We start from the raw sequence: 26,764 nt of genomic DNA, 5'->3' as shown, positions 1-26,764 counted from the left end.
CGCATTTATAGTCAAATGGCCACACCCTTACACAAAGAATAGAGTAATGAAAATGAATTTGACCTTGTATAACGCTAAAAGCCACATAACCACATAACTGCGCAGCCACATGAAAGATGGAAAGATCAGGTGAAGTATCTAAGCAGCTGTTCAAAGGAGAATGGATGTGGTAGGCATGAGAAAGAAAATAATGTATGCAGGAAAATTAGACTGGATAAGTAGGGGAATGAATTAAGGGATAGTGAAGACGTTGTCTTACGGAGAAGTAAATAAAAGTTATGGTCAAATAGATCTCAGAAAGCATTTTAATGATTTGTCAACAGCAGAAGGCGGGAGACAGAGCGAGCTGTATGATGCAAAAGTGGAAAGGATTAGTGCAGGGTTGAGGCTGCTTATGGACGTTACTGTTGATTATTTAAAAAATGGCATTTATAGAAGGGTTGAAGAGTTAAATGGCATTTATAGAAGCGTTGAAGTATTAAATGGCATTTATAGAAGCGTTGAAGTATTAAATGGCATTTATAGAAGGGTTGAAGTATTAAATGACCCCAAGAGTTAATGGAATTAAAAGTAAGGTGCTGAAGTATGGTAGTGATACTGCACTTGAGTGGCTGACCAGTGTTTGTAAGGTAAGTCGGGATGAGTAAAGGGATCTGAAGAAACGAGTGTACATAGGTAAGTGAGCTAGTTATACCAAGAATGAAGTTTAGTAGGATTTCAAGCGAAAAATGTGTCAAATCATAGAACAACTAATAGGAGGGTAAAAGGGTACTATATACAGGTACATAGGTATGGGATAAGACAATGAGTTTTCAGTGGTGTGGAGTGGGTGAAATTCACATATAATCCTGTATTGAGTAAGGATAGTAAAGAGAAAATGCAGTAACTAGTAAAAAAGTCTGACAGTGTTTGCAAGAGGAGAAATTTCAGAGTAAATGTTAAAGAGAGTAAGGTTGAAGGTAAACAGAAACCAGGATGATGGAACAATGAATGGTAATACGGATAGTGAAAAAATTGTTTCGTATTGGTATTTAGGAATAAATATTATAAATGATATAGTAGCTGAAAGGATAGGTATATCAATAGGGATTGCAGGATGTTTAAAAAAGACTGGATGAGAAATGTTGTAAGGTCCGCAAAGTATTTATGGAAAATAAGGAGAACAGCAATGGTAAGAGATGTGGAAACAACATAGAATTGTTAAAAAGATTGACAAAGATACAGGGAAGGGTAAGTGTGTATTAAACAAGTTTGGTAATGCAGAAAGAAGTGGGGACTAAGGGCTAGAAAGTGTTGGACAATAGGTGTGAAACAGGTATTGAAAAGAACGGGCCTTAATACTCAAGAAGCACTATGGATCTTGCAAGATGGAAATGAATGGAGCAGCGCGTGTGTGTATGCGTAGAGGTGTTCGACACGTTGCTGATGAGTCTTCCGTGTATATGTACGAGTATAAAACATTAAACGATGGAAGTATTCTGGTTATGGAGTTCGTCCACGATTCAACAGTTAAAATATGAATGTTGATGTCTAGTGTGATTTTTTCTCAGTCTCTGGAACCACCAGTGGTAAAGGAATTGGTTAAATGTTCATACAAGTTATACATATACATATATATATATATATATATATATATATATATATATATATATATATATATATATATATATATATATATATATATATGTATGTGTATGTATATATATATATATATATATATATATATATATATGTATATATATATATATATATATATATATATATATATATGTGTGTGTGTGTGTGTGTGTTTTTATATATATATATATTTATTATATATATATATATATATATATATATATATATATATATATATATAGATATGTGTGTGTGTGTGTGTGTGTGCGTGTGTGTCATTTCGTGCTTTTACAACATACTGACTCTTTCAGTTCTACCATAAACATAAACGACTCTTTATGAAACAGTGAAATCCAGCTCTATACTTCGTACTGAAAAAAAGTAATTACATCTTATGATAACTTTCGTTTGATTCTAGAACAAGAAATCAAAAACAACAGGTCTATCTAAATTACATGAGATATTTCTTTTGTTATAAAGGCAAACAAGTTTTAATTTACTTATGTTCAACGAATAGAACGTTTTCAACTCTATTGTTACCCTTATATTCCAATAACTTACCAAAGAAAGAATGGAAAGAGTCTCTCTCTCTCTCTCTCTCTCTCTCTCTCTCTCTCTCTCTCTCTCTCTCTCTCTCTCAACAAATTAGTGGAAGGGTAAAAACGAAGATACGAATCACCAGTGAACGTCATGACCATTCTTTACTTGAAGGCCTTCGTCTGCTTTAGCGGTAATCCTTCAGCTGATAGAAAACGTCCTCTTAAAGGCCCGGTGATTCATATCGTTTTACTGAAATCTCATTTCTTGTGAATTTTTCCAGTCACCTTCAATTTATTGAGATAATTCTCTCTTCCGGTGCCCAATTGGAGAAATAAATGACCCTCATTCAGGTGAAATATATTATACTTTATGGTAATTGATGCTCTTTGTATATATCTTGCAATCCGTAATATTTTCTCAGGTCACAAAGATATTACTCAAGATATCTCATTAAAAAATGCCTGAAAGAGCAACTGGGTGGTAAAGTGACCTTCGTTATTGTGATGCCAGTTAAGAACAGTAAGCTCTTTTGTAATTGCGTAAAAGAAAAATTGTCTTCGAGCAATAAGTACTAAACAGATTAAGCTTTTGTTGTCTTATTTTGAGAAAATAGCCCCAGCTCTCTCTCTCTCTCTCTCTCTCTCTCTCTCTCTCTCTCTCTCTCTCTCTCTCTCTCTCTCTCTCTCTCATAGATTACTAAAAGTCCTCTTCCCACTTTAAAAATAAAAATTGCCTGCGTTAAGCTTTTCGTTCATTGATTTAGACCATTTTCTTTTCATTTTTTTTTTTACTGACGGCTGCGTAAAAAAAAAAAATTATTTTGAGTCTCTTGAATTGTCCCGGTAGGAGGGTTGCGCTGGTAACGCAGTTCATCTGGTGCAATGCAGGTATTGCTAAAGGTTGTTTGCAGCGTCCCTTCGGTCCCCAGCTTTACCCACTTCTTAAGCCTTTTAGTTCATCTCCATTCCTGCGTCCTGTCTTCAGCCTTACTGTCCAACCTCTCTAACTAATACTTCTTAGTGCAGCTGTAGGGTTGTCTCCCAGTTCCACCTTCAGATCCTTGTACTCCATCTGTTATTTTCTGGATTTCATTATCTTGCTGTCCAACCACTCAAACTCCTTTTCAGTGCCTTAATGTCTTAAGCACTGAATGGCCGAAGTTTCCCGAGTGCTTTGGGTGACGGCCTACAATTCTTAAACAGCAACCCTTCTTCCGTTTCAACACCGACATACTGTTGGTCAATTACTGAGAATTACAGTAACATGCACAACTCACTGTTTCATAAAAATCGACGTTACATTTCGCGTAAGTCAGGAGAATGATATATCATAGGTCACGTGCATTCAAGGCCTTGGAGAGGAAAGGAGCAACTCCAAGAGCAATGGAGCCACATGAGAATATGCTCCCTTTCTGCTGCTTTCATTCTGCATGCTGATTTTTTATGGCTGCAGTTTGCCTTGTCTTTTTAAAGGAAAAAATATCGTGTTTTCTGTATTTTCCCTCAAATAAGGTTAAACGCTTGTTTCTAGATTATATTTATTTATATATATAATTTATTTAGGAATTTTATTTCACTCTCGCATATTATTCAAGTTCTTGGAGAATGAAATACGATGCCAGTTTTTGATACCGTTATTGCCTAAGCCCTAGAAATTATTATTATTATTATTATTATTATTATTATTATTATTATTATTATTATTATTATTATTATTATTATTATTATTATTATCCTGACAGCGAACAGTAGCTTAAAATCTACGAAGCTACTCATCATACGAAGGGAAAGCCCAGTTAATCACTGTTCCGGTGGAACCAAAGAATCTCTCTCTCTCTCTCTCTCTCTCTCTCTCTCTCTCTCTCTCTCTCTCTCTCTCTCTCTCTCTCTCTCTCTCTCTAGTAATTATGCATCTGAAAGCTTCGAGATCTATGAAGCGTTCCGGCAGCTTCAATAATTGCGAAGTCGCAGCAAATTCTGAATTAGTTGCCTCCTTCCTCGACGTTTTCGTCACAGTAATAATAACTATAATAATAATAAACAGAAGAAAGCTTCGCCATGTAAAGGATAACAGGACGACTCTACTTATGAATTGGAATGTCTTACCTGTGAGGGGATATTGCGTTGGCGTGGCAGTTCACACGTTAGCAGTTCAAATGATCAGGAGGAGGGACATCTAATCGATTGCAAGCAGATATCTGAGTAATGGATATTAATGAAATCTGTTTCCCCTGATTAATTTAATTTCATAGTTAGTGATATTAGATGGAACGATTTCGATGGATTCCAATTAGTTTAATCTGGAGTAGGATGCTCTCATATACGGAAAGATTCTAGTGACATATTTGGAATGTTTGATAGAATCTACAACTTTAAACAAAAATTACTGATGATTAAGATTTTAATGAGAGGTCACTGACCGCTTCAAAAGGTTCCGATATGTTTTAATTGGCAGATAAAAACGGCGTGATGTTCATTCCTCTTTTGAGATAGATGTAAATTCATTTTGCATTTGGTAAATTCATTTTGCATTTGGTAAATAGTATCAGCACTTAGATCTTGATCGAGACATCATCTCTTGATAAAACTGTTTCATCATTTTCCTCTTGATTTAAAACTTTGTCATATATATATATATATATATTTATTTATATATGATTATGACTACTATATGATATATATATATATATATATATATATATATATATATACATATATATATATGTATGTATATATATATATATATATATATATATATATATATATATATATATATATATATATATATATATATATATATATATATATATATATATATATATATATATATATATATATATATATATATATATATATATATATATATATATATTTATATATATATATATATATATATATATATATATATATTATATTTATATATATATATATATATATATTTATATATGTGTGTGTGTGTGTGTGTATGTGGATTTTCTTCAAATACTGTAGGAAAAAAGGTATATCAAATATTATAAAAACTGTTTTTAGAGCTCATACTATTGATGTTACTGATATTTGAAAGTCATTTGGTTGGGGGCGGCCGGCGGCTGGGTGGGGATGACATATTCAAATAGGATGAGATTGTAGTAGTTAATAATGATTTTATTTAATGCTGCTCGAGGAAATAAATGTAGATGGCGCTACGCGTCCTACAAGGACCGATAACCCTCGACTCCAGCACTCCTGCTTCCCTGTTTTCCTCAGTTCTACAAACTAGACGCAGTTTCTAACGTTTTACCTCCCCAACAGCATCTTTTCTCAGAAGAAAAATCTCAAATGAGCAAGGTTTGTGAGCTTTGATTAATAAAAACAGGTTGGGTGTTTCCCGTGGGTTTTTTGCGAGTTTCTTTGAAAGGTTTTTTTTATGTTTTCCAGACGAGTTCAACAAAGTTGTTTAGGAGGACAGGTATGATTGGTTAAATTCTGCTTGCACGCTTTGGTCTTAGCCATGCCACCCATGATTGCAGTACGTCAACCTTGTCACGTTCCGAAGCGAATGGGTTTCCGGATTTGTGAACGTCATGAGTTCATTCATACAGCGAAAGTTTTCAGTTCTCTTTTGATCAGATTCCATTAATGATTTTATGACTGCTGCCTTGTTTAGTTGTACATTTCACTCGAGTTAGATTCCTCGAACTTGAAGGTCCAGCACTTCAGTGCATGAATGTGGATTTTCGATTGTTGTGGGAAAATTTGAGTCAACCGTATAATAAAAATACATTTTCTGAATGGGCAAGTTCAAATAGTTAACGTGCACTAAAGTCACTTCTTACGATTTTGGTGTCTGATGCAAAAGGGAACAGCTAACAACGACAGCCGAAACCACCGTTTTGTTGACAATGTGTTAGGGTCGTTTCAGAAGTACCTTTCACGGTGTTTGGGATTATGTGAGGTTTTAGCTGTGAAGGAAATGTCGAATTCTGTCGGACAAAGTTTTCCAAGAAAAAAAGTTATGTTTTAGGTTTCCGAGGTTTATTGTGGATTTCGCAAAACAAAATTGTTGAATTGCATCTTCGCTGCTCGTTACCATGTTTAGATGTGACTTCAGAAGACTATAAATAGTTACAATACTACGATTTATCGCACGTAGGCCAGAACTAACTGCTCCATTCATATTGTATACGGACGATTTTCATGTGGAATATTAATATTAATAAAAATAACTTTAGGCAGGGGTAATTCTAAGCCGGCTGTCCGCGGTGAGCTAGTCTATGGCAATTGACGTTTTCCTATGTTATTTTACCTGCTGAACAAGAATTTAAAATAATATTTTGTCGGTCGGCTGTAACTAAAATGTAATTGACCCTTGAAAACTGCACTTCTGTGCCAATGGGTCGCACACAGCTCAAGGGTAAATTACGGTTTAGCAGCAGCCGACTGGCAAAATATTACCTTAAACTCTTGTAAAGCAAGTAAAATGACAGAAAAACGTCAATTGCCAAAGTCTAGCTCCACTGCACATTATTTGAAGCTTTCGTAAATGGGAAAAAAACATTACCATTTCCTCTTTCGACTTGGGTGGCCTCTATAGGTCGCCGTTGGCAGAACGGCGCTGCCCGCCTTATCTGCATTTTTAAAGATTCCTGGCAAGCTCATTTGTTCTGGGCTAGTTGTAATTACTTTAAATTTTTGTTCAAGTAAAATAACTCAGGGAAACGTCAATTTCCAGTCTATTGCAGCTCTTGCTAAGCGCAGAAAACCGGCAGCTGCTGATTGGTGAACCGAAAGCCAGCTCATGCGTGTTAAGGCTTAGAATCAATAGTACTAGTAATAAATGAAAAGTGCCTTTGGAACGGCTCCCACTATCCATTTATTCGTCCTTCTTTTTACGCTTGTTTTTCGTGTTCCGAATGACGTATATAACAGGAAATACAACAGTAAGGTACCCAAACCTTTCCCCAAGTTATTTACCCCACCAAAAACCTTGAATTCCCAACGGGTCCCCCTTACTGTTAGCTATTCTCGAAAGGGTTTTACCACACCAGTTCTAAGATGATTTACAGCCCAGCGACAAAATATTACTTTAAATTCTTGTTCAGCAGGTAAAAGTTCTGTAGAAAAACGTCAAGCTGCCATAGCCTAGCTCACCACGAACAGCCAGCTTAGATCTACCTTTGGCAGGTTTTAAATTGAAGCATAGGGTGACATGCTGGGAAAATTTATCTGTTTAGATATTGTTGAAATAACATCAAAATCTCTCTCTCTCTCTCTCTCTCTCTCTCTCTCTCTCTCTCTCTCTCTCTCTCTCTCTCTCTCTCTCTCTCTCAAAAAAAAAAAAAAATAAATAAATAAATAAATAAATAAAATAAAAAAAAAAAAAAAAAAAAAAAAATAAAAACTCATCATGTGGGTGTTGAACTGATCATTGATACTCTAGCTAAGACAGGCAATTTGGAAGATACAGCGAGAAAGAGGAATGGGGTTATTCGAAAAGGTAACTTGAGAGATAGTTTGAAGTTACTGGTATGCATTTGGATATGGTCACTGTGACTTTGCAGGTTGTTTCAGAAACATAAGGTTGCCAGTGCACTTTATATCTGATATGTGGTATACTCCAAGTAGCTAGGTTAATTGTTGGAAGTAGTCAAGATAAAGCAACTAATATACCTGGCATGGTAGGGACAGTAACAGCGTATCAGGAAACTAAAACCTTGTGAAGATATATGTTTATATTGTGGTTTGTTGGTTAGTTGACGAAAGGTATATAATTTTATCTTGGATGTAAGAGAAAATACCTGTCTCAGCTATCCGCCTTATCAAGAAAAGGTAGTCCTGGTATTCCTGGAAGTTGAAAGGCGATTGAATTACGAACCGACGAGCTTTTCAGCGTCTACGTTTTCAGGGAGTTAAAATTCAAAAACCAGTTAGTTGCAATCATGAATGTAATTTAGTTTTGTAATGTGTACCGATCATGACCTTGAAACGAAATCATCATCATTGGCTGAATTCGGAAAGTTGCTGAGCTTTTTTTGTTGTGTTGAAAGGATAGCTGCAAATTAGTAATAATGCAAAAAAATCCTATTTTCTAGTTGAGTTGGAAATATCTGATTATGCATAAAATTCCCCATCTTGAATTTAGATGGAAATAAGTCTCTTTAATTGATCAATTTATTGAAGTTTTGAATCTTTATTTTTGGGTGAATAAGTGATGATAGTCCGTCAGCGGGAATGTTAGGATTTTCAGTGGTTACCGAATTCCCTGTAAATCACGTTATGGTAATGGGAATTTAAATATGGTCAAGTGGGACCTGATGAAGCCTACAACGGTAAAATTTGACGTTATTTTAAGTATACAGTATATTAGTCCACTTAATAAAGGTTAAACGAAATATGTATGATAGTTTAAAATTCGTTAGGTTTCCCTAATCTAATTTTTACATCTTAAAAATGATTAGGCATTTAGCCTGGTATTTGGAACGAGATATGAGTAAGCGGATTCTGTCCTTCAGTTTCCACTTACCACCAAAAACTTGTTGCTTCTTAATAAGCCACGTTATCTGCTTTATTTCACTATTAAGTTTCACTTACGAATGGCTTTAGTATGCGTGTTTTAACATGGAAAATATCATGTGAAAACTCTAAAGCTATATCAGCAAAAATTCTCTAGATGCTATTTGTGCTTCATTCCTAAAAATGGGAATGACTGCAGACTAAAGTACTCCCTGGAATTTCCAGCTTAATATTTTGCGTGGGCTCATTTTAATGTATTTTCTCATTGATGTATAACAGATTGTGTTTTGTTAAAAAGCTTCGGTCTTGAGTATTGTTTAGAGCCGATGAGCTTTAATTTTATGGCAGGTGGACTGTTTAATGTACTTTAAGAAACTATACATTTTTTCTCTCTCTCTCTCAGGAAGGAAATTGATTGAATTTGATAGACCCGGTTTCGAATTTTTCTTCATCTTTTAAGCTCTGTTGGACAGTTAATAGGTTTAAGAGTGTATTTAGAGTAATTTTCAAGAAATTATTTTATTAGTTTTCGAAGAACACTCCTCTGAAAATGCAGCTATTTCAGAACTGAAGATTTGTCCTGAAATCGTTGATTATTTGGTGGTGTATCAGTGTCGTTTTTCCACTTACAAGTTAGTTTTTCAATTAACTGAGGCTTTATGTTTTGGGTAACCCGAAGAAAATGGTATGGAGAACGAGCAATTGCTTGCAACTGGGCTATAAGGGGTTACCCAAAGGACCACTCCTGGATGCCGAACTTTGTATCTACCTATCGTTAGGGGGTTTGCTCCCAATAAAAGATTTTAGCATAATATCATTGGTTAATGTGTTTAATGTGTGGAAAAATTTCTCTGCTCAATAACACAGCTTAAGAATTTTCCTTGAAAGGTCACAGGCCAAAGCATAATTTTTCTTTGTATGAAATACAAGGAAAAGTTACCAACTTGGCATAATGGCATTCTTTATCAGGAAGTCACTGAACCCCTCCCAAGGGAAAATGCCCGCTAAGCATTGCACAGAATCTCTCAAACCTTGCATAAACCTTTTAATATTTTCATATTTTCTATCAAAACAAAAGTAGATTTTCACACAGTGTGACACGCTACTTTGCTTGTTGGTGGGTTTTCTTAGTTGTACTGAAGTCGTTTGAATTTGAATCTGTAAGAATTTTTTTTCCAAAAGGTTTATTAAGGTTAGTATCTATTTCATGGAATTTTCAGATGTGAAGGTAATTTAACAGGGTCTGTTACATTGTTTTAATTGTAACAGTGCATAACTAAAACTGAATTAGCCTATATTGATAGACAGGTTAGTGGATAATTATGGAAAAATTATTCTAAGTATTCGAGCACCTGAAATCTGAAGTCCAACTTGAGATTAAATGGTTGGTAATTTTAAGCTTGTTAGTTTAAAACTAAGGGTAAAAAGAGACATTTTAACTTTAGAAGTTTGCGTTTTTCAACGCATTGAACTTGGTAAATTAGTAATTACAGAGATCAAGGCTATGGATGACAGGTCTCGCTGATGGCATGGCCTGTCAAGAGGCCAGACATTTAATCTAAACTGTCATAAGTTTCGTGCCTTGCCAGTGCCACATTGTTGTGTGATTATACTTGTTATTTTTCCTCATTAAATCAAACATTTTAACTTACTGGCCGTATTTTTTTTCAGTGAGATTAAGTTTTCATTAAGATTTTAAAGTTCACTGGTAAATGTTAAATGCTATATAGGTTTATTTGGGTTCCCTAATTCGAAAGTCTTTGAAATGGAGTCATTAGCAGTCAACAAAAGGGTGAGCAAGGATTACTTATTTCTTCAGAACTGTGTACAATTTAAACAATACGCATTTGTCCAATACTTGTGTCATATTTTGAACTACGTAACTCAAGTTTTTTCGATAAGTGGAAAATACTGCACAATAGATAATGAAAATCCTTCAGTTTGTGGGCAAAGCAGGAAAGGAATAGCACTTTTGACTGAAATACAATTATATAAATTTAATAAAAGCTGATGCAATTTCTTCGAGAAAATGATTAAAAAATGTTAGTTTTTAACCTGCATTAAAAACTGCACTGGGATGTACAGTAGGACTGTTGGTATTTAACTTCCTTTATCTGAAAGCTGTTTTACTGGGGTACCTCATCCCAGTCATATGTGTCTACAGGAATTAAATAATATTAGCTTGGATCGCTAGGTAACACTCTTAATCATATTAGTGCTTCATGATGTTATCCTTAAGGTTAGGACTTGACATTTTTTTTTATTTGGCTCTACTTTAATCATCAAATAGTACAAAACTTGTAATATGGTACACCTGAAAATGCCATACTGTTGCCCTACACTTAACTCCTCCTAGTATGTTGCCTCTTTGAGTGTCTGGTAAAAACCGCATGCTCATGGTAATCCAGATATTTACAGAGAAGCGGCTTAATGTTGCATATATAACTAATTTCCCTGTCATCCAAATTTTTAGTTATAAAGGGCACAGGAATTATATCACCAGTGTAGTTAGTTGCTTCTCTAGTTATCATCCGAGTTATCGCTCTCACCCTGACAGAACTTTGCAGTCAGTGTGATTTGTAATATAATTAATCATGCAATTGGCCTCACGGTACTCAGCCAAGAATCCCAGTACCTACATTCATTCATCATCCATATGTATCATACCAGATGTGTTTCTACATGTAACGCTAGTGTGCAAATAACCAATGGTTCTCATACTATGCCACAAATATTTTTTCTGTTGTATTTTTCACCAACTGAAGTGGGCAGTCCCTGGGTTAAGTCTGTCTCAGTTTATGGTGTTCCGAGCTTATGTCGCTTTTCAAATATATTCTTAAAAAATCTGTTCTGGGTTGCAGGAGATGTTCTGAGGTTAAGTCGTTTCAGTCTTACGGTGCGCTGCAAGCGACAGAAGGATATTTATACATTTTTGGAGGAAATTCTACAAGATCATGGATGCACACCTCACCAGAAGCAAGGTAAATCAATTGGAAAAACCAAAGGATTAAAGGGAAGGCTTTCATCAGTTTATTTCTCATTTTTTTTCTTAATACAGTGTTCCGGTTTACATCGTTTTACGGCTTACGTCGCGCTTCAGGAACAGAACCCAACGTAACCCGAGGACTGCCTGTATTACAGGAATGAGTGGCGAAACCAGGATGTATTACTAGAATTTTAAACATAATGTTGGTCATAGGGTCCTACTTTGTTCATCAAGATATTATGACTGGTTGGTTACATAGTCTTGAGGATTTACATTAAGGGTTCCCAGCACTGTCACTTTGATATTAGCAAAGTACAGTAACAGTAATACATCAGATTTTTACTCGGTAAAACTGGTAATTGAAGTACTAATGGAGATTCATTCAGATTTGGAGTTGTGCTGTAACTGAAAATTGTTCAGTGAACTATTTCCTTTCATGTTTTAGATTATAGGTTATTTGGTATAAGAATATTTTGAGGGCATTTCAGAATTGCAAGCCTCTTAGCAATAACAGAACAACGGTTAGCTTTTACTATGGCACAGAAAATGTATTACCCTTTGAAGTTTTAGGGTATGTTATGTGGCCTTACAGAGTAAGAGTTATATGTTTACTCAAAGGAACATAGTGAATGTGTAGCTCTGATTTAGTCAAAGATCTAGAGCAATAAGTTTAACTGATCATTGAAACTTCAAATATTGTAGTGTGATCTTGAAGAAACTCCCCAAATAGCTTGTCTTAAATCAAGAAAGTTATATTCTAGTGACAACAGGAATATAGCATTTTCACATGAGAACTCAAGGACATTTTTCGTTCAACTTTAAATTTCATCACTGGTTTTATAGTTGTAAATTCATCAATTTCAGTCTCCGTGTGTTAATAAAAGCTATTTTTTTCTTGCTAGGTTGTTGTTAAATATTCTTCACATAATGAAGCTTGCACGAGAGAGTACTGCTAAACTGAGCACTTTTTATAGTGATGAACGCTTGATTGGCGAAGAAATTAAACTCACAGAACTTCAACGGAATGATCCTCAAGGGCCGAGTGAAGGTCTAGTATTGACAGATGGTACTTAGATCAGGTAAGAAAACAACTTAGTCATTATTTGGTAGAAATGAAATGTATTCCTAATCATGTCGGGTTGGAATAATTGAACTAAGTTTTCCAAGTTGTAAGTTAAATCTTGACCATAGCTGCATCTTCAGAGTCTGAGAAGTTATTTGAAAGTACCTCTCAATACACCGAATTTTAATCGGTTTTGAATATAAATCTGTTTACTTTATCAATGTTAATCTGCTTAGAAGTTTGTATGTGATATAGCATATATGTCTTGTTATTCTCTAACTTGTGTTACAGGACTATACTGCTCATCTAGGTAACCAAGTAGCCAGCCGATGAAAACTAGTGGGTGCAGTTAATCTCTGACTATTAGTCAAGCTAAGTATATTTGCAAAGCTGGGAAGATAGAAGCTGCTGTGTACTGTTGAAAATTTATTTGAAGTTTTTTGTTACTAGTAATTTTGGGAGTATTAGTTTGAGTAACGGTACATTTTAATACAACTTGAAATTTCGTCAGATAGACGTATATCCAACACTTAAAAGCAGAATCTTATAATACTGCTTTTGGGAACAGTGGAAGGAAATGGAACCCACAGAATGAAGACCTGACTTGAACTTCGTGGAAACAATTTTAAGAATGTTGTCAATGGAGTTTATTTTTGCTTGGAATATGGGTACAAAAGTGTCAAGATACAAAATTTGCCCCTTATTTAAGTATGAGAATCTTGAGACCTTTAGAATCTTGCATCTAGCAATTTCATTGCACCATGAATCTATTATGAATTTTGTAGAACTTAATTTTTTTTTATCTAGGTTCTTCAGATTTCTTTTTCAATATTATCAGTTGCATTTTTAGTAGACCCTGAAAACGTTTCTCCTTAATGGATATAATTTAGTAGAAGAATGTAAAACTTAAATTGTAAATAGGTTATTAACCATCTGTGGGCTAGTAAGAATATGTAAAATTTTCTCATTGATTTCATAACAATCTTTCTTAACTAGATAGATCTACTTAATATCATATTGAACTTCAAAAACACATGAATAGTTCGATAGATTGATTAGTAAATGTTTTAAACTTCGAATGTAATAGGGCAGACGTTTTCAGATGGAATGCACAAACCGTAGGCATTTTAGCGTTTTCAGAGGGAACAGACAATCCGTAGACATTTTAACGTTTTCAGGAAGAACAGACAATTCGTAGAAACTTTAACGTTTTTCGATAGACCAGAAAATCCGTAGACATTTCATTTTAACGTTTTTAGATAGAACAGGCAACCCGTAGACATTTTAACGTTTTCAGACGGAACAGACAATCCGCAGACTAATTTTAATAAAGTCCAAAGATTTTGATTACACTAGAGACATATTCCCTTAACTTTTCTCTTGTAAGATATCTAAGTTATTTTTCAAAGCAGCAGTTTCGACAGATATCATTTATATTTACTCTCTTCAGGTTGGTAGGTCTCTATTTTGACATTTTCATTATGTTGCCTTATCTTAAGAAGCCTGGTTGGGAAATTAAGCAGTAGTACTAGCCTGCGTACAAGTTTAAAGATTAAAGCTTCATTGCACAAAAATATATATCTTTTTATTTAAAGGAGTCAGCGCAAACACTTCGTTCATACTTGACTTATTGTTTTACTGTTAGGATTTGTTGGCCATCAATGTACCTATATTTTTAGTATACTGACCTAGATGTTGAAGAGAAGGAAAAAATTTCCAATTACTGAGCATCAAAAAATACTATTGTCACTGGTTTTTGTTGGTGTAAACATTTAGTAGATTTATAAGAAAAGCAGTATGCAAAATAATACATTTTATTCGGAGAATATGAAACAAGCTGTGAACCAGAGGTACGCTCTTCTTAATAGACTTATGTTGTATATATTTAAGTGATTCTACAAGCTCATTTTATTCAGCAAATGGTTACTCACTTGATAGTTTTGATCAATCATTTATAGCCATTTTTTAGATTGGAATTTAGTTTTTTTTTTTTTGAAAGGTTATCATGCAGTTATGCAATTGCGCACGGAAATTATATGATTAAAATCAACTTTTTTCAGGTGAAGCCGTTTGTTCGTTTACTGGGTGCTGGTGCGTTGGCTCAAGTTACCAAGATGGTCTAATTAATGTTCCGAGGATATTCTGAAGCCGCTAGGACAAGTCATCATATTCCAGCTATGGACTGAGAAATGGACGCTTTAAATTAGCTTGAGCTCTAATTACTCCAGGAGAGACTTGGTAAAAACGTATACAATACTAGTGGGGCCCTTAGTGTTTTAAGCTAAAACTTTTCAATCAAGTAGTTTCAATGTTTTAAAGGCAACCAATAATATTTGCTGGTGTTATGTTAATGTGATTTGTCCATATTTGAAACAAGTATTTGGCAGCAAAGTTCATTTTGCTTTGTTGAATATTCTATTTAGTTTCAAGTAATCAGTTAACCTGTCGCCTCTTCATACTGCATTTTAGTAATAGATTTAGTAAGGACTTAGTCATAAATAGCAGCCACGCTCTAGGATTGAAAATCTTAATCGAGAATTGTTCTTATTTTTGGTGCACCATTCTCTGATACGTGATTCCTTTATGAAAAACCATATTAGATTTGTGAGCCCCTTAATCTTGAAGCACCCGCTTTTACCTTGCTCTATCAACCTATAATCTTCACATGTTTCCCTTATGTTTAGTTTGTCACATTTTATCTTAACACTGACCGGGCCTTGTGAATGCATCTCTCTCTCTCTCTCTCTCTCTCTCTCTCTCTCTCTCTCTCTCTCTCTCTCTCTCTCTCTCTCTCTCTCTCAGAGCTGCTAGTAACCTTGTGCATCTGCGGTAGCTTGTTCAACAAAAATTTGTGTTATTTGGTAAATGGTCAACGTTGTTAGCTTTGTAAATTTGAAAGCATCTGCTAGTCTGTCTTGTGGCGGCAGTATATTAGATTCTGATTTTTGAACTGCCTTTGGTAAATTTTCTTTGGCCTGGAGGTTGGTTGTAGTGGTGCCAACCTTGGCAATGCAACGATATGTTTTGGTTAAATCAGTTTTAACCCTGAGCTAAATCCTTGAACACTCTCTGTTCTTGTTCATCTGATTTTTATTACGGGCTCTAGTCGTTTACATTACAGAGTCTGGACTGCTGTTTTTCATTTGAGACTGATCTCTAGGTATTGAAGGTCATAGAAAGTTTTCTACCATCCAGATGTTTTAACTCATACATGTAGTCCTTCCTGACTTGTGTAATAGCTGTTACTGGCTTTTGGAAGCAGAAATTCAGTAATTACTGTCTGGAAAAATGCCTATTTCAAGTTGCTGCGATAAGTTGAATGGATTTTGCATGTTGCTCTTTATCCTAGGCCTTAACAAGGAAGGGGATTGGGATGATGTTTAGTGACGCCTTCTTCTGTGAGCTACCAGTTTCAGTTCTTGAAAAACTTAAGCTGACGTTTTAAGTATTTTAGAAATTTTGACTAAGCATCTAGTCGTTTACATTTCTTTCACCAGAATCATATTTGCTTCAGCACTTCGTCTTTCTGTGGATTCAGTGAAGTCTCTGTTCACAGATATAATGTGAATTTTCATTATTTCATTCTCTCTCTCTCTCTCTCTCTCTCTCTCTCTCTCTCTCTCTCTCTCTCTCTCTCTCTCTCTCTCTCTCTCTCTCTCAAGCTGCTAGCGGCCTTGTGCAGCCGAGATAGCTAGCTCTGTTGAGGGCCCTGATTCTTTCTTGTCTTATTTTGTTTGCTGACTTGTGTTAAGGTTTAGTATTAGACGCTCAAACCTGGATATGGTGTTCTGCCGCAGCGCATATCTTTCCGGCTTAAAAATTAAGCTGTCAAACACAATATAGGCGTCTATGTGACCTAATTTCTTTTGGTCAACTTTCGTAAACTGAGATTAGTTGGTCCTTTCAGCTAGACATGGAAAAATCTTTCCAAAAAGTTTAACTTTAGCCTTTAGTAGTATTAGTTACATAATGAAATGTCCTTATACTCTACTGTTGATCTTTAGGCAGTATGAATTTTTACTGTAGTTCTTTCCTGACTTGGTTATTTCGAGATGGTCAGAGGGCAATGTTGCAGTAAATAAGATTCTCCTTGGTTCATTCACTGAGACTTCAAGTGGTCAGACTGGTTTCACTTTGAGCCAAACCCTCGGAATCATACTCTGTTATTTCCTTGTTACGACCTTTATAGCATTTCGGTAGTTGTATGAATTGCTTATACTTTCAAGTCTTTCCTGCTGGACACTTTCTTGAGTGCACCCTTATTTATTCAAAATACGCTAACAAAAGAATATCTATAGTTATCGAAGCACTCAATAAATTTTCTATTTAGATGGCTTGACGTGTGGATGATTTAGTCATTCTAAGCTGAAATTCAGCTTTGAAAATTTTTTTCGGTGGACGGTGGTAAATCAGCTTGTATTTGTATCATTATCCCATCTTGAAATTGACTCTTTTAGAAATTAAATAGGATTGATTACGTTTTCGTATCTTGAAATTGATACCTCTTTTAGAAATTAAATAGGTCTATTTTTGCAATCTACGGTTTCAGAAACGTTTCCTCGGTTTCTCCTTGTTGACACATAAAAAGTTTTTTATGAAATGCTTTCTGGAAACATACTTTGGGAAAACTATATTAAACAATTAACCCTCTCAGTTTTGATTTAGATAATATAAATTTTTTCTTACATGTGTCCTTTAAGGCCAGGTTTATAGAACTGTTATTTGTGTTCATATCTTGTATGAGGTCTTGAGTCGTGCAAAGCTAGCTTTCTCTCTCTCTCTCTCTCTCTCTCTCTCTCTCTCTCTCTCTTTTGTTGCCTTTTATCGATTCTTTAATGCCGTATTCTCCATCTTTTGTTACCTTCCTTCAATTCTTGAAGGTCGTTTTCCCTCTCATTCCATATTGCACCAGTTCCCGTTTCTTTGAGGACTTGTGTGCGCGTGTGTGTGTGTGCCTGTTAATTTTAACTAAAAATTACCATATCTCATTGACCCAAAGTGCTATAGTAGAAACAAGTAAATTGTCAGTGGAAACTTGTGCATAAGATTAAGGGTGGACATTTTTTATTGACGAAAGCAGCAGCTGTTATCCTATTGTCAGTGTTAAATCTGAATAAGGGCCGGCAGTCTGAAAGAATGGTGGATATATCAGTAAGGAGATGTGTAAGAAAATCGTCATAAATTAAGATTTTCCGTACAGTTTGCTGAGCGTGGATGGTAAGTTTTTGTGGTCGCTTGATACATTATATGCTGTAGTTAACATCAGCGAGTCTGTGGAAAGATTGTGGCGCAAGTATGAGAGTCAAATGGCCAGACAATATTTTCTGGAGTTTGAGAGTCTCCCGTAGGACAAGATGAGTCTTAGGATAAGAATAAAATTCTAACGAGTAACTGATTCTGCTGAATTCAGTAAAACTAAAGCTGTTACGAAGAATGACTAAACTTGTTTCCCACTTTAGCGAATGCTTATTTAGTGAATCTCTCTCTCTCTCTCTCTCTCTCTCTCTCTCTCTCTCTCTCTCTCTCTCTCTCTCTCTCTCTCTCTCAGGGCTGCATGAGTCCCCCCAAAAAAAATTTACGTAAAATCTTCAAGAATGGTGAGAAGTATTAATGTTCTAGGCAAGTTAATTACAACTTTCGAAGATTGCTTAACAGAGTTTTCTGAAGATGATGGCAATTTCAGAGCTCCCATCCCAAATCCTAAATCCTTCCCATTCCCACAGACTGGAAATGTAAAAATGTTATCCACTCATGGTCAGTGGTCAGACCGGCCCACGCCCTCCCCCGCCCCTCCCCCACCTAAACCCCGTTTCTCTCTCAGCTCAGTAAATGACATCACTGCCAAGAAGGGCTGTAGTGTGTATGGAACAGACTTTCAAAATTTTCGTCTGGATTGCTCTTCAGTTTCAAGTGACGGGTTCCTTCATCTACTGGTGTAATGACAGCAAAAGCACTTCAATGTCCCCAATGTTAGACAAAGTCAGAAGGTCACTTGCTCCTATGATAATGTTGGGATATTGTTAGTTAGCTGTTGCCTACTTTGTTCAATTTTACCTTGGCTCATTCAGTCATGAAGAGCTATTTTGTTGTAAGATGCTTGATACTTATGTTTGCCAGTGAATTTGACCTCTGGAATATCAGAATTCCCGGGTTATGTTGATATATTGGATTTTTAAAATTTAATGTAAGTTCAAGATCTGAATTCTGACATAAGCCTTGTTGTGGAAGACTGTAATGTTAAAATGCAAGTTTTTGTATTAATTTTGTAAGGAGTATTGATTTTTGTGTGACTGTATTATGCACTATTTCAATGACAAATAGCTTAATTGTAAATTCAGAGTTGCCAAGGTTTGTCAAGAACTGTGTAAGAATGTCGATGCCAGATGTCCATATTGTACATAAGAAAGTATGACTTGTCAGATAGAGCTTTAGGAAAAGTTAGGGTTTTTACTTAATACTGCAAAGTCTGATAAATATTTAAGTTTACATTTTAACTTTATGTCCATCGAAGTCTAGCAATTTTGTCCTTTCTATTGCACTGACACTTCGGCTTCCTAAAAAGGGGTCCAGCTGGGTTCACAAAAAGTCACTGTTGTCGCTGATTTTGCTTCATTAATGTCCATGACATAAAGAAAGGTAAATGTCGCTATAATCTTCTTTGGAGGAAATGTGTGATAAATTCCTCTAGCTCGTTCCCTTGTTGTTTAGAAGGTAAGGGTTGTGTAATTTCTTGTTCTGTTTCTGGTTGCCTTGTGCATTGAAAGTTCAGCAGAGATGTGCTGTCATTTGGGCAGACTAGCACAATTTGCCTGCAGGTTTGGCGTGCAGTTGAGCCTTGTTTGGCTGATGGACAGATCTCACACAGGTTGTCTGGTGTTCAGGAATCGGTGGGCAGGATCGATTAGCGAGAACTAAATCTATCTTGATGTGGAGGAATTCATTAATCTTAGAATGCTCATTAACCCTTATTTTATTGATGTGCAAGGATTTTTAGTTCACTGAAAGTTGCTGAAATAAAGCAAGTTGGTCCCTATGTCGAAGCCATACTTCTTTAATGAGCAAGCGATATAAAAATCAATGGTCAGCTCATGGAGGCATTCATACGAAAATTGTCAACTGGCTACTCGTGTGTTTGAATTCCTGGTTGATTAAATATTTAGTGCGCGACGCTAGTTTGCCATGGTAATAAATAATGAAGTGATGTGTTTTCCTTTCCATGGCATTACCTGTCTGTGAGATAGTTTGGTTAATAGGCCAGCTTTTAAAGTTAACTTAATTTGGAAAGTTTAAACAATGAATCAATAACCTCTACTTTAAGCACCATCTGTTAATTCAATGTATCATGAAAAATATCTCATTAAATTTCATAGCTTATGAAACCATGAAAGTAGCAACTATATTTGATCAAAATCATCCTGAACTTATTACCCTTGAAAGACCAATTAATGTTGTGATATATACTGAATGACCTAAATTTTGACCTACATCTGCTGAAGACATCATAAAAAAAAGGTTGACATTTGTGTTAGAAGCTAAGTTGAAACCCTACTGTAGTAGGAAAAGCATACTGGCACAGCCCAAGGGCCTCAAAAGGGAAAGCAGCCCTGCGAAGGAAAGGAAATTGAGAAGTGAATATACTACTTGAAAAATATAAGAAAGACTCAAAGAACAACAGAAACAAAGATAAATTACGTAGTGAAATAAGACCCTTAAAAAGCAACTACTGCCTCCTACAGAAGGGTTCTTGGAAGGAGCAGGATAAGCACTCATAAATTTGCTCCTTAAAAAAAACAGGGCGCAGTAATCTGGTAAATTACCGTGGATTTTTAAAATGCAGGTGTACCTTTGAAATTATAAAAAGAGATTCCAATTTGTGGTAAGGCGCATGTGCATTTAAGTTTTAGAAGTTTACCAAAACCCTAGAGCTGTTTACAGTAGCCGGGAGTCTGATTTTTGTCAATAATCCGAACGCAAGACTCGGCGTTCGGTTCATGAGAACTCGATAATTTTTTTTTTTTTTCTGTCTGGGTTTTAAATATCTCAGCACTCAAGAAGGGTTTTTAAGGAAACTATGAGCTTTGTGAGCCAAATACTAACGTTTCAGTCTCTCTCTCTCTCTCTCTCTCTCTCTCTCTCTCTCTCTCTCTCTCTCTCTCTCTGTGGTGGCATCAGTCTCTCTCTCTCTCTCTCTCTCTCTCTCTCTCTCTCTCTCTCTCTCTCTCTCTCTCTCTGTGGTGGCATCAGTCTCTCTCTCTCTCTGTGGTGGCATCAGTTGATAGTCTCTCTCTCTCTCTCTCTCTCTCTCTCTCTCTCTCTCTCTCTCTCTCTCTCTCTCTTGTGGCACCAGTGAAAAAATCTAAGTTGTTCTTTTCTACAAAGTGTAGGCACAGATGATAGTGTTAACGACTTAACCGGACCCATAAGACAAACATATCATTTGTTTGTTCATGAACTTGTGGTAATGGGAACTTCAAATATTTCCCGTGGGAAGTAGTTCACTTTTGATCAGGAGAGGATTTTTTAATAAATATTGCTTGACCAAATAAGTTTCGTGATTCGGACAAGACCACTGATATTCGGAAGTGTTTACAGATCAGAGTGCAGATTTTAGTTTGAGTTTTTCAATAGATGTCTAAAATTCTAAGATGCAAAGAGCCTTGAGTCATTCCACACTGGTACCAAAAGTTTTTCAAAGTGAGTGACCGGCCAAGGAATGCAACTAATGTAACTGGCTAGCAGTTTTTGATGTGTTCATACAAAATTTTTAAGATCTTAAATGGTCAATTCTTGATTTTATCCGTAATACCATAACCCCGATGTACATGTATAGATATAAAACAGGATAAACAAAGGGTGGTTATAAAGTGAATTAAGCAATTCTTGCATTGTACTCTCAAAGTATGCATGCTTTATAAATTGTAAACTTTAGGTATAAATTAACTGCCCTGATGATCTTGGCAATACCTCGTAAAGGGATAATATACTTTCAAAAGAGGTTTAGCTGGAGATATCAAATGTGCATGTTCATCATAGTCTTTAATTTTGTTAAATTTCTCCAATGGCTGGAACGAAGGAAATATACTTTCCAGTATCATAGAATGAAAGATACTGACCAAGAGAGTTTTTACTCACCTGTTTTACATTTACACTACTGCATTTTCTTGAAACAATATTGTTTGGAGTCTGGTGACCTAGCTCTTAAATCCATTAGTCCATTGATTCTGGTGCTGCAACATGCAGCCCACATCAGAATGTATGCTGATTAAGTTTTTAATAGGATATCCCTTGTACATCAATATATTTTACTAGTATCAATGAACGTGGGGTTGAAGTGAGAGTTAGGACGACAAGTCTGGTTGTTTTTTAGGGCTAGTTTCTTGAATTTCAGACCCAATAATGGATGTATGTCTTTTGAATGGTCTTGTATGGTATAACGTATCCTTGAATTATTTTTTTATGAACTTTGTATCCTACGGAGGGTTTTGCTTAAGTTCCATTTTTGATGATGGTGGTTGTTATCTGGGCAGTTGTTTTGTATCAAGTTCTGTATCTTAATTTCTGCTGTCAAAGCCAGTTGTTTCTGCAAGCCCACATGCCCCATTGATAGTAATTGCTTCCTCAGGGTTCCAGTATCTACAGGAGTTATGACTGCTCATTGCATGTCCTCTGAAAGTTTCTTAATCTTTGAAGTTGATGCGAATGTAGGCCTCATGTACTCTTAGCAGTCCTTTTAATATCAAGATAGAAAGCAATACAGAGAGCTCTGGGTTAAGGGAGCATTGCTTTCTCTGTAAAGAACCAAAATAGCAACTTGAAAATCATTTTCCTTGACCATGACGGGCATAGTTTGTTATATAAGGTGGAAATGAGAGAAATCTGGCTCTCAGCTATATACAGTATTAAAGACTGAATGACCCCATAAGGTTTTCAGTCCGAGAGGTCAAATGTAATTCCGGACTCCGGAGCTCATCTGATCTTGTCTAGGTCTGTGGTAGGTCGTTGGTCTCTGTGCCGCTGGTATTGGTATTCGCTCTCAGAACCCTCTTGACTTTAAATCTCATACCAAGGTGGTAGATAACGTCTAATAGGTTTCGCATTTTGATACCTAGGTAAAGTCAGTTAACTTAGGAATCACCCATTCTGAAGTTTTCCATTTCTTTGACGTCCAGCATGTAGAATTTTTTCTGCGTGCATATGTGCGCATCGTAAACAGTTTCACTTGCCTGCTTGTCATAGGTAGATCTGTTAATTTGGAAAGAATGTCCATTGGCATGCTTTTACCTTTCAGTGATCGAAATTCTTGTAAATCTTGCTAATCTTGGTCTCATCAGGACGAAATTTAAAAACGGTGAGCATGGCTCATATTGAAGTTTATTCATTGATTATCATAATTCTTGAGAAACAATTCTTGAAAAGGAACCGCGAGAAGTTGACTTCAGTGTAAGATATAGAACGTGTGGTTAGAAACTTGGAGGAAATCACGAAAGCTATACGTGTTCCGCACATTTATCTAAACTACTCAAAACTCAAGAGTCATTTTAACCAAAAGGAATCATTTTGAATGTATTTTTGGAGTGTTGCTTTATTATACTACTGGTCTAGTTACAGTTTGAAAGCCATTCCTTTCATGAACTGCATTTGTTCATTGTTGTATACATTGGTACAGAAGAGGTGGTTGTGTTCTGGACAGCGTTACTTTTCGTTTGAGGCTTTGTTGATTTGTAAAGAGGTGGTTGACTTTTTCATTATTTTATTCTTTTGGCGCTTCAGTGACTTGTGAAAGGTTGTTGCTTTTTGTTCAGGTGTGGCTGTTTTGAGTTTTTATTGCTTTAAAAAAAATCATGCGTGTGTGCAGTCTTGTCTTCCGGATCTTATTGTCCTGAATAATTGGTTTCTTGTTCAGTTCAGTCTATTTTGTTCTTACTGGTGTAAAAGAAATATGAAATGTCTTTTGTGGTCTTTTATTTCGGTGTAAAGAATATAGGTTTTTTTGCGTGCTGTCATATCTTGATTGAGTCTCTTTACTGACATGAAGAAAGTAATGGGTCATTTGGTTAGGTGGCCTTCTTGCTGGGTCTTGTGATGGAGGCTTTGAATTTTGAGGATTTTATCACACAGACGAATCTGAAGTGATTTGGTGGTCCACGTGTACCGGCGAATGTGACTTCGGTCCGATCTGGCTGCTCCGTTGGGGGAGGGAACCAGGAGTGGTCAGGGCAGTAGCCGTGCCCGTCTCCTCCTCTTTACCCGACTCAATCAGGGACAGGTGATGGGGCAGAGTCAAGGGACGCAGTGACCTTTAGTGTGACCTTGTCTGCTTTTGAGGGGGCTTCCAGTGTCTTCTCTGTGCAATAGATTGGTGCTGAAATTGCACACCCAGACTTCTAATTGTTATTCGTTTATGTTGCTTGAAAATGTTCATCTCCTAAAAAGTCATTCATTCCTCAATTCCATTAGCTTCTAAATACCGTCAAGTTCCTGATGCTATTAACTTTCAGATTCCCCAAGCTCCAAATACTTTTCATACTGCTCCCACTGGCTTCAGATCACGGTAATGTGTGTAGTTTGTAAAATTTGAATAAAAGTATAAAAAAAAGAAGGAAAGGGAAAGCATTCAAGGACCTAGTAACTTTTTATTCAGGAGCAAAATAGTTGCCTCAGGTTCTGTTACTAGGCGGGACAGGGGAGGGCCTTGGTGGGCTTTCCTTTTCCTTTTTTTTTATGAAAGATAGTAACTGCAAAGTCTTCACAAATCTGACAAACCTCTGGGGTGTAAAAAATGCTACAAATACGATGCATTTTTAGAAAAACGTAATTTCTTCCTTTCAAACCGTTTTGAAGGGATTGGAGCACATTTCAAGTTACTCCTTTTCTGAAGTTACTGGTTTGCATGTGGGAAGTTCTCGTTTTCTTTGGTGATAAAAATTTCCCATTTTCTTTAAGTGGGCCCTTTTTCGGCTCTGTCAATTGAGGTGTGCTTATGGCTTCTAGAAGAAGGGATTTATTTACATTTGAGAACTGCAAGTCTTGTCATAGGTGCTGAACGTGTTCACAATTGACAATATTCCTTACAAAATTTATTGTACTGGAACATGTTTTATAACATTAAATCTTCCACAATAAACGACTGTTTTGGATTTCAGTAGTTTTACTTAGCCTTTTTCAAAGGTTCCCTTCGGCAAACTATTCCCCAGTAGGCTATTAGTGTTTAACTGAAATACGATTCAAAGTAATAAACCATTTTAATCATAGATTTAGGAAACTACTGTCATGATTCGTGTTGTGGGTTTATGGTTAAAGGAAAAGTGCCTCGCTGACGAGAACTCAAGTTACCTTAACTACATTACATAATTAGCCCTTCTGACTATTGTCCTGTATTTACGTGGGAACATTCAAGACTTCTGCTGTTATACATCAGTAATTGGACGAACTTTACGTTGGAAATGAATGGCAATCGGGATGGAGAGAGAGAGAAAAAAAATGGTATTTCACACACTGGGCCCCTCTAGGCGAGGTGTATGTCGTCAGCCGTTGCTGGGGGAGGAACGGAGGTTGGGGTGATGGGGGGTGTTGGGGTTAAGGAGAACACTCCTGACTCTGGCCTTAATAAAAATTTGTTTCATGTTTTCCCCACGTACTTTGTATCGTTTTATGTCATAAATAAAAGAAACTGATTATTCTTACTTTTATTTCCCAAGATTCCTAGACATGATGGTATGAGTATATTAGTTATTCTATACATTCTACTCATTAGTAATTTCTGTAAACAATGGGCAAATACAGCAAGTTACATCCTCTGCAAAATGCTCAATTTGCAGTAATCATTTTCACTCATCGGTCCCATTTACAAAATAATACACAGTACAACGTGAAAAATTCCTTTGCAGAAATCCATAGAATTTCATTTTATCTTTTTTTTTTTGTTCAGTGTTCAATGCCAACAATTTCTATTCTCAGTTATGTTACAAAGCAATCAGCATGAAATTCAGTCCCTCTGTAGAAATTCCTTGATTAATTCGAATTCAATAACTATAAAACACGTGGAATGAGATGTAAGCGAGTCAGTAAAATAAAGACACGGCAAGTGTTTCCGGTAGTAACTAAGAACACAGAACATACCAAGTTCGAAAGAGCGGTCACAAATTTTGGTGACCAAAAGTTTTTAACTTTGGTCATTGTTACGAACGTAGATATATTTCAGTGTTGCACAGCCTTCGAATGGAATATACCGAGTACTGTATTTAAAGATAAGCATGTTTTTAAGCATTTCATGTGAAGGTTACTGTGTTGTAAATTCTCTCGCGTAAAAGCAAGACAGCACTAACATTTCTCATAAGTATAACTTAAATTAGAATTTAATTCATAAGTATAATTAAAATGGGAATTTAATTCATAAGTATAATTTAAAGAATTTAATTCAAATATTTTTTAAATGGGAACTTAATTCATAAGTATAATTTAATGGGAATTTAATTCATAGGTATAATTTAAATGAATTTAATTCATAGGTATAATTTAAATGAATTTAATTCATAAGTATAATTTAAATGGGGATTTAATTGATAAGTATGATTTAAATGAGAATTTAATTAAAGTATAATTTAAATGGAAATTTAATTCATAGGTATAATTTAAATGGGAATTTAATTCATAAGTATAGTTTAAATGAGAATTTAATTCTTAATTCATAAGCACAATTTAAATGAGTATTCAATTCGTAAGTATAATTTAAATGAGAATTTAATTATTCCATTTCCAACCACTTTTTATCGATGAACACAATTTAGCTCTGCTGGAAAATAGCTTTTCAGCCAATCTGATAATAAAAATGAATTTGCATAAAGTATTGAATATACTGCTTGGTCGAAATATGACTATTAGTTAAGAACAAGTCAAACTGATGCGACTATTTTGTGCAGATAAGCAATGGGAGAATCCACAGGGTAGATTACTGTACTTCACACTTTGAAAAATAAAAATCATGTTTAGCAAAACTTCTCTAAATCTTTGCATAAAAAAACCTGTGCTATTATCAAGGCCAACTCAATCTAACAGTAAGAAAAAGCT

The 26,764-nt window shown here is 35.6% G+C and overlaps 1 long non-coding RNA gene across 2 annotated transcripts in view; it reads left to right on the top strand.

The window, feature by feature from the left end:
- The window catches only part of LOC136832116 (uncharacterized), a 36,285-nt gene extending 20,490 nt beyond the window's left edge, over window positions 1–15,795 (top strand). Inside the window, exons 1-4 of one of the 2 annotated variants that reach the window (XR_010851065.1) lie at window positions 5,251–5,483; window positions 11,510–11,629; window positions 12,537–12,713; window positions 12,989–15,795. This is a non-coding gene — a long non-coding RNA (uncharacterized lncRNA). Of the gene's footprint in view, window positions 1–5,250; window positions 5,484–11,509; window positions 11,630–12,536; window positions 12,714–12,988 lie in introns of those variants that run through there. The other variant, XR_010851064.1, reaches the window with a different exon arrangement.
- The last annotated feature ends 10,969 nt before the right edge of the window (window positions 15,796–26,764 follow it).

The sequence above is a fragment of the Macrobrachium rosenbergii genome, chromosome 49 (assembly GCF_040412425.1).
Source record: "Macrobrachium rosenbergii isolate ZJJX-2024 chromosome 49, ASM4041242v1, whole genome shotgun sequence".
Lineage (NCBI taxonomy): Eukaryota > Metazoa > Arthropoda > Malacostraca > Decapoda > Palaemonidae > Macrobrachium > Macrobrachium rosenbergii.
This window is presented reverse-complemented; position numbering and strand designations above follow the sequence as displayed.